This window comes from Fulmarus glacialis, unplaced genomic scaffold (assembly GCF_000690835.1).
Source record: "Fulmarus glacialis isolate BGI_N327 unplaced genomic scaffold, ASM69083v1 scaffold45586, whole genome shotgun sequence".
Taxonomy (NCBI): domain Eukaryota; kingdom Metazoa; phylum Chordata; class Aves; order Procellariiformes; family Procellariidae; genus Fulmarus; species Fulmarus glacialis.
The window spans coordinates 1-8999 of record NW_009220843.1 but is presented as its reverse complement, the minus strand read 5'-3'; the positions used below and the strand labels follow the sequence as shown (position 1 = coordinate 8999).

The 8999-nt window shown below is 54.4% G+C and overlaps 1 non-coding gene across 1 annotated transcript; it reads right to left on the bottom strand.

The window, feature by feature from the left end:
• Nucleotides 1–1831: 1831 nt before the first annotated feature.
• TRNAG-GCC lies at nt 1832–1902 on the bottom strand. The gene has a single exon. It is a non-coding gene; the product is annotated as a tRNA-Gly (tRNA).
• Nucleotides 1903–8999: the final 7097 nt, after the last annotated feature.

Genomic DNA, 8999 nt, shown 5'->3' with positions numbered 1-8999 from the left:
CGCCCAGCGCCCGTCTCGCGTCAGCCTGGGTTCATCACCTCGCGGTGCCATCCCGCCTCTCCCCGAGGTCTCACCCGAGCTCCTCCTGCGCTCGATCGCTGCTGCAGAGGTGGGAAGCGCCTGCTGTCGCCCCCGGCTTTTGGGTGTTGCCTTTAGTTCTTCCTGCGTCGGTGCTGTTTCGGCAGAGCTCAGGCCTTCCTTTCGGAGCACCCCAGGCAGAGGTCTGCAGGCGTCTGCCAGCATGGCCGTGCCCCCTCTAGTGTTGCCCGTACACGTTCCCTGTGCGTCTTCTCGCTCTGGCTGCCTTGGTTTGGGTGCTTTGTGCTGCTCTGGTCCGTGGCTTTGCCTGGGAAGGGCTGCGTCCTCCCCGAGCGCTGCCTGAGAGCTCAGCTCATGGAGGAGATCTGAAGCATCCCCTCAGGGGACAGCCCAGCGCAGGGCTGGGAGCGATGATCCAAGCCGGAGGGTGAATTTTGGGTGGGAAATGCGGCTCTGGGGAGCCTGTGAGGGGTGCAGGTGGCCGCTCGTGGCAGCCGGTGATGTGGGGATGGAGCTGCTCGGCTCAGGCTTCGGCAGGGGACATGGGAGGGATGCGGGGTGGGAACCGTGTGCCTCAAATGTGGAGGGCGTACCTGGGCAGCAGAGAAAAATGGTTTTTGGGATGGGGTGAGTGTGTGCTTGGGTACAAAGCCAATGCATCCAGCCCCTTCTTCTATTCAACATGTTTATCTTTTGCCTATTTTCTCTCTTCTTCATGGGAACAGTTTCTTAAGGGTGGGTTGTGGCAGATTGCTGCCACTGTCCTCACAACTCTAGCCCCGGGGATGCTTCAGTAACTGCCCCTTCGCTGCTGTGCAGGATGATGCTCTGTATCCACGCAGCTCCGCTCTGACTTGTTCTTCCCCAGCATAAGGGTTTTATGCTTGGATTATGCCAACCAAAGTCTGATTTTGGGATGAGCCAGTTCAGCTGATCGAGCTAGAAACCCAGTTTGGGAAGGGTATAAAGAGGAGAAGGGCAAGGGCCAACCCTTTCTGCAGAGACATGGATTTAGATCAGCTTAAACCCGTCACAGAACAGCACTAGTACCATCTCTCCTGTGTCCACGGCATCGAGCGAGGAGGGACTCGCTGCCTCTCAGCTCAGGTACCTCCTTGTCCTCTGGCCGGTAACGTGGGAGCAGCTCTTGCTGCCTGCAGACTCTCTGATGCTGCGTGTTGCTGTTGGGTGCCTTTTGCCTCGTTAGTTAAGTCTTGAGTGCTTTAAATTCTTGAAGGAAGTCTGTAAAGTTATTCCTGTTCAAATAAAGCTCCATTCATTAAATCCAGGCAGTAAAAGGGTGACCCCATCAGTCCGTGCTGCTCGAGCTCGGTGTGTTCTTCCTGCTGGAGCTTGCTGCTGGGGTGGGACTGGAGATCGGAGCTGTTTTCCCTGAATCAGCAGTTTGTGAGAGTAGGTTGGGCTGTAACTGCTGGAGAACTCCAAGTGGGGAGGATGAGGGGGGGCTGCGTGATGCCCCCAGGGAGAAGGGGAGCAGCTGCTGTGCTCAGAGCAGGGTGAGAACAGAGCTGGCGTTAATTGTTTTGGGGGAAAAAGTTCATAAGCATCGTCTATAACAATCTTCCTGGATTATAAAGTGGGTGACTGGTGGCACCCATCTAGGGGAGGGCAGCATGAGATTCAATATAGTGCCAAAAAAATACCTGTATGGAGTTAGGCAGCAGAAGCTTTTGTGCCTTCATCGACAATTAAGGTAAAGATCCTTATTTAGGCTGAGATTTTGAGATGCATGGGTCCACATTACGGGTAGAAGTCAAAGAAAAAAAGCTGCTGCATTGGCCGGGAATCGAACCCGGGCCTCCCGCGTGGCAGGCGAGAATTCTACCACTGAACCACCAATGCTCCAGCTGTGTGCTGCTGCCTGCACAGCTGCCTGCACAGCTGCCTGCACAGCTGCTGGAGCCTCCCCGGCTGGCCAGTGGCTCTGCCGCAGGGAGAGCCAGGGCTGAAGGGCTGGTCAGGCAACCCGGGCCCTTGAAGCAGTTGCGCAGGCTGGAGCAGGGTTACGGGTCTCTTTGTTTAAGTGCAGCTGCTGTGTTAAATACCTGTGGGTATTAACGAGCTGCAGGTTTCTGAGGAGGAGCAGCTATTGCACGCGGAAACTTTGTCTGCTTTTTGTTAAGGTTTGTGCTATATAAGAGTACCTACGATATATGGAATATCGGCTGAAGTGGGTGGCTGGAAAGGTCCAAAATCTTGGCGCTGGTGGGCCTGGGGGGGCCACCAGCACTCCTGGCGTGTGCTGAGCGGTTCTCTGCTGCCGTCTTGTGCTTCGTCAGGGGTAAATGATCCTTGTAACCTGCCTTGTTGGAGAGGGTGTTTGAAGACCTGGTGACAACTTCTTTGCAAGGATGTAACTGTAGCGAGGTGACCCTTGAGAGTCGATCCTGTGCTGGGAGTTCATGAATGGTGTGGGAGGCTGCAGGCTGGGAGCAGCAGGAGGGCAGCGAGCCGCTGTTGGATGTGAGCGAGGAGGAGGGGAGAGCTCTGGTTTCACTTGTGGGTTCCTTGAGTGTTCCCCATTTTGGTACCGCGTTTGTTGTGGCCAAAAATCCCTGTTTCTGACAGCTGGGGGGAGCCGAGCTCCCAAGCATTTGTATCGGGCAGAACCTAAAGCCCCCTGGGTACCTTCCTCTTCTCTCCCCAGGCTGGTGCGAGAGTTTGTAGCTCAGAACAACACGTCTCAAATCAAACACGTGATCCAGATCCTGTCGCAGGAGTTCGCGCTCTCCCAGCACCCCCACAGCCGGAAAGGGGGACTCATTGGCCTGGCTGCTTGCTCCATCGCCCTGGGCAAGGTAGGTGCAGGTGGGTTTTTTTGGCTTGTGCAGGTTGCAGTGGGAGAACGGAGGCTCCTCCTGGGTCAGCGTGATGGGGAGACTCAGGCTGGTGGCCCCGCAGCTCCCCGGCTCCCTCCCTGCCTTGCAGCATACGGCTGGGTTGTGTTTGAGTCTCCCAATCGCACCCAGCCACGTCTCTTGGGCACAGGAGCGCTTTCTGGCCTGGGTCGCGTCTTGGCAGCTCCCTAGGCACGGTTTAAGTGCATCTGTCCGTCCTCTGTCCCAGCAGCTGGACTAGGCTCAGCAGGTCGAGTACTAATTTATGTTAACGGAGCTGAGAAGAGGTGCAGCCCTTCCACCTCCCACCCCCAGCTCAAATCAGCTCTGGCAGCGCGGGCAGGGCCTTTGGGAAGCGGGACTAAGGCACAGGCCAAACGGTGGCAGAGTCGTAGTCAAAGTAAACAAGCGGCATAAGGTATCAAGCTGTGTCAGCCTGAGCTAGCAGCTGCCTCTTGGGCTTGGCAGAAGTTTTACTTGCTGAATGCATGGGTCAGTCAGTCCAGTTCTGGAAGTGTTACCTTGATGCCCCTTGCATGGGAATTTGGCTGATTTCTGTCCCAATTAAGGTCTTTCTCTATAACTTTCCTCTTGTTAACAAGAACAAGCTCAGTAAGTTGCCTCCAGGGCTATGCCGGAGCGTCCAGGTCCCTGTGGAGGGGAGCATGGACTCTGCAGGCTCACAGCTCCGTCAGGCTTTCGAGTCAAACCATGCGGCTGGTTTTTGAAAGCGCCTGCAAGGGAAGGAGTTGTTTTGGTCCATCGTAAGGTGTACGTCAAAGAAAGCAGAGGGCTTAGGAAGAGCAGGCTGTGCTTGTTGGAAGAGCTACCAGGTAGATTTTAATTCATTTGTTCCCCTTCTAACAAGAGTCATGATTGGTCTGAGCGGATGCTTTGAAGCCTGATGGCTCTTACATTAACTGCCTTTACGCTGGTGGCCGGGGTCTTCTGAGCAGCGCTCCTGTCTTCGTCCTCTAGTTAAAATGCAGAATCTCTTTGCAAAACCCTCCTCCCCGGGATGAGCAATGCTCTGCTCTGTCCTCGGCCCGGGCACGTAACCCACCTTCTCCTCCTGCACAGCGTGGGGACAGGCACTGCTGCTGGTGCAGCTGGCTCCGGGGGATGGAGGAGTTGCTTTAGGTGGCCTTGAGGGGCACTGATAAAACTCAGAGTTCAACTCTTTAATCTGCTAGTTCACATGTTGTTGATTTTATTTCCATCTCCTTTGCTAGATGCACGGGAAATACCAGCCTGTTTCTCCAAAGTAGGGGGTTTTAACTTCAAAACAAGCCAACCTCCTGCCTCTACCTCTGGGTTTGTCTGAAACTCCTGCTGTGCCAGTGAATCCTTAAGCAGAAGTCTTTTGGGCTGGGGGGTGGCCTCATTAATGACTATATTTGCTTGTGGGCAGAGTCAAGGTCAGCCTAGCGTGGCTCTTCCACGGTGCAGGAGGACAAACTTCAGCGTGTAAAATGAATCTTGCCTGGGAATGAGAGCCCTGCAATCACTTCATCTAACAGATGCGTCCAGCTTCACTCGTCCAGCTGTGGTAGCTCCTCGTCCGTAAGGAGCTGCACAGGCTGAAGCTGTTCCTCTTCTGGTAGTTGGGACCATGGTTGAGTTGGTGTTTCTGGAGACAACAGGGCAGGAAGGTGCTTTGGGGACTCCTGAATGTCTTTCTTTTTGCGAAGCCTGTATCACCATCTCCTCTTCAGTCCCCAGCTCCTGACATTACAAAGAGTAGTCCAACAGACCAAGGGCTTCTTTGCTTAACTGAAGGTGCAGGTGGGCTCAGCCTATGGTTCTCTGGGATGTTCTCCCTGGTCCTGGAAACGTCAGTGGGTTTGTGCAGAAACCAGCTGGCAGAGTGGAATAAATCCCGGCCGACGGCTGACTGCTGCAAGGGCTGGTGACCGCTGGCTTCGCTGGGGAACTGCCTCATCTCCTGCCTGCAGGGAGGCAGGGACGGATTTCTCTGTGGGCCAGTCTCCAGCAGAGATGAGGGGCGGGCAGCGGGAGGCAGACCCTTTTGCTTTGAAAGGTGCTCGGAACGGGTGGCGAATAACTGCCCAAGCGTCTTGCGCATCTCTGGGAATCAAAACCAGACGAGTACAGCTGCGGTAATCGCTTCAGTTGCTGGTGTAGACTCCCTTGAGACAATTTCTCAGCCTGCTCAGGTGATCATCACTGTACCTGAATAATAAAATTCAATGATTTCAGTAATAAAATTCAAAGTTCATTAATAAATCCTGTCCAGCAAAGGTGCACTAAGCCATCATGAGCCTGAATTTTTGCAGTATGTTCCAGGGCAGCGCCATCTCTTCCCTCTCCCTGTGGCATGGTCCTCAACTAACCGGTCTCCTCCTGTCCACCAGGACTCTGGGCTTTACCTGAAGGAGCTGATTGAGCCCGTGCTGACGTGTTTCAATGACGCCGATAGTCGGCTGCGGTACTACGCTTGCGAGGCCCTCTATAACATTGTCAAGGTGGCCAGGGGCTCTGTCCTCCCACACTTCAATGTGCTCTTCGATGGCCTTAGCAAGGTAAGAAGCTTCCTCTCAACCCTCATGTGTTTTTATTTCCCACGCTGGAGAAGTAAGACTTGTTTTCTAGTCCTCGTCTGCTCTGGGTCAAACAAACCAAGTTATCCAAGGTCTTCTTTGCAAGTAAACTGATTTGCTTTGACCCAGGCAGGTCTGAGGGACCGAGTGAGCAGTTTCTGCAGCAGCACAGTGGCCACTGGTATTGTGGATGCTGGAGATCCCTGTGAGATACCTTGTTCTCTGTCCTCATCTCCAGGATGTGTTTTCCTGCTCCTTGTTGAGTGGTATTAGGAAACGAGGCTGACAGGACTGCTGCAGGCGAGGTAGCTCTGCGGCTTTGTGGGGTCTGTAGGGTCAAAACCATGTCTATGCATGCCTGTCTTTGCAGCTTGTCACTGGAAACTTGTATTTCTCTGCCACTTGAGAATGTGGCTGCTGGCCCAGAGAACCTGCGCAGCTGGGGGAAGCGATGGGTGCTTGATATCTCCTTTAGGAAGTCTCTCAGGAGAATTTGTTGGCGCTTAATGAGGAGTTGGAGATAAAGGGACTTCTCCCTGTCCATCCCTGAAATGCCAAAGGAGAGCACTAGTCCCGTGAGCCTGCTGGGAGCTCTGCTGCAGAGTGGGGAACAGACCTGGGACCCGCTGCTGCAATGGCTCTTGGTTCTGTTGTTCACAGCTGGCTGCTGATCCTGACCCGAACGTCAAGAGCGGCTCTGAGCTCCTCGATCGACTTCTCAAGGTATTTTTCCCCCTCCAACTGAGAATCCTTGGTGCAGGCTGCAGGCATGTCCTGGCTGGGAACATGTTGGTCCCCGAGGCTGCAGCTGCTAAAACCATCCCAGCTCAGTCCCGTGGCTACTGTCAAAACATTTCTTTCTCTCACCGACTGTAGCCTCTTAGATTGAGGGTCTGGTGGTGATCTCAGGCAGCTGGGTTGAGGGGCTGCTAAGTTATCGCGGCGCCACGTGTGCGTTCACCTCTTGGGAGCTGGATATCTGGGGAAGCAAGGTTTTAATCCGAATAGGGTTGCAGCCCCGTCCCAGGCAGCAGAAGGGCTGTTCCTCTGGTTTTCCTCTCTTGCCTAAGCAAGTAGCGAAGGGAAGTGAGCAGAGCTGCTCTGCAAGGAGCAGAGCTGCTGCTTCGGGGTGGGGGGCTTGGTTCCCGTTCCTGTTCTGCCTGCTGACGGGCTTTTGCTTGCGCAGACCTCCCAGTTCCTTTTCTGCTACTCGGAGGTAAGTGGGTCCCTGCTAGGGCCTGCCCCTCTGCTTCGCCTCGTTAGCAAAGCAGTTAATGCGGTCTCCGCATGACCTGTTGCAGACCTTCCTGCTGGGAGATCTGCTCCACTGCGCTGGTGCGAGAGGCTTAACCATGCAGCAGAATCCACCAAGCGTGTATGAAGAGCTTTAAAGGAAAGCCAGGGGACTCTCCCACCTCTGACACGTGTGGTTACATCAAAGGAGCTTGCTCATGTGTGCAACACACCGCTGAGGCGTGAATCGGAGATGCTGCCACCCTCCTCCTGTTCAGCCAGGCTGGCAGACAGCCGGCAGGAGCCTCCCTCTCTGGGTCCCGCTCAGCGTTAGTCCCTGCCCGAGGGGGATTACTGGCTCATCGCCTGAACAAACCTCGTGATTCCTTCTGACCCATGCATCAACTGCTTGTCATCTTTTTCCTGTCATGCGCCTTAAAAAAGGCTGGGTGGGGGTGGCTGCATGGGCGTGGGGTGGTGGCCATCCCTCCTAACACCCTCTGCTTGGGCTCTGCAGGACATCGTGACAGAGAGCAACCAGTTTGACTTGGTAGGCTTCATCCCGCTGCTGCGTGAGAGGATTTACTCCAATAACCAGTATGCCCGCCAGTTCATCATATCCTGGGTAGGTACGCACGGCCCCACACGTGTCTGCTCATCCGAACTCCAAAATACCGTGATCTGTCAGCATCCTGTGGCTGGGCAAACAGCAGATGTACGCAGTGATGTGTGAACTTGGGCACCTGGATTTGCTTGGGCAGGTTTTTTAAGCCAGCAGCGTTTTCTACCTGCTTCTTGAAAATGCCAGCTCCCCGTCACCTCACTGTTGCAGTCGCAGGGACATCATACTGCGGTTCCGCCAACCTGCTTCAGGACTTTGCACGCCAAGTTAGGAAATTCGGTCAAAGTATTGCTCGTATAAATAGATACTGTCATCTAGAGGTTACAGTCTCCTAGGGGACAGTGCCAGACTGCTTTCCATCGCCCAGCGGTGATGGAGGGATGCTGCTTTCCAGGAGGCAAGGTATCTCTACTTGCTTTCTCCTTTCTGTGCAAGGCAGGAGCTGCCAGTGCCTGGCCGGGGTCTGAGGAGAGATGTGTGCCTCTGCCCTCTCTCTTTCCGCCATACCGTTTGCCATCCCAGGTCTTAGCAGGGATCAGGAACGACTGCCCTGTTTTACAGAGCTGTGATTGGAAATGCAGCAGTGCTGCAGGCTGATCGCTTGCCTCCTGTGCTAGCCCAGCTTCTTTCTGAGATGGGCAACTCCATGTTGTCCTCTTGTCCTTCCCCCTCTATCCCACACAGCTCAGCTCTGAATTCCTCAGTATTGCACCAGATTTGTGCTGGTGATTGTTAATTAGTTTCTCCAAAACTCACCTCTCTTCTTTCTTGTTCCTCCCCTGAGCTAGATCCTGGTCTTAGAGTCTGTGCCTGACATCAACCTCTTGGATTACCTGCCAGAAATCCTGGACGGGCTCTTCCAGATCCTGGGAGACAACAGCAAAGAGATACGGAAAATGTGAGTGTGAAGGCTGGCCGGGCGCGAGGGCTGTGTCTTGCTCACCGTCTTCATTTGTTTGCAACTCTTCTGTATAACTGCAGTGAAACCCCATGAGTGTGGTGGGAGATGGAGCAATCTGGCTGGCTTGGTCAGTGGATCAAAGTGTCCTTGGCAAGGGCCTCCCTTCCCCAGCTTGTTGTGCCTGGAGTGGCTGTGGAGGACGCTGTGGTCTGTTTGTGCTGTGGTACAAACTGTTTTGGCTGGGTTCAGCCCTTGTGCCCAGTATCGGAGCCGTAGAGGCTCGTGTGCGCTTCTGGGATGGGGTATGAGCTCTGTGTACAAGCTTTGCGGCTTCCGAGCCTCTCTCAGCAAGGTACAGCACCAACCCAGCGTCTCCTGGGTGCAGAAGAGGAGCGAGCATTGTGAGCTTGCTCTTCAGACCCATTGCTGGTCTCAAGACTGAGAGGCATTTTGAAGCAGAGGAGGCTGGGTGTTCTCAGGGGGCTCAGAGGATCTTGGCTCCTTGTGCTGGGAGAGAGTAACTGGACCTGTTTTGTAGGGCACAGGTAAGTGGTGAGACTGGCCTGGGGCTATCCCACTGCCAAGCCCTACTGCATCCTCCCTGCGTCTTTGTTTTCCAGCACCTACATGTCGAGGAACAAGCACTGAAAGCTTTGGGTATCATCTGCCCCCCTGTGCTCCCCATCCCAGGCTCACGTCGATCTCAACAGAGCCCGTGTGGCTGTTAGGGGAGTTGTGGGAATCATAGAATCATGTTCAAGGTTGGAAAAGACCTCTAAGATCAT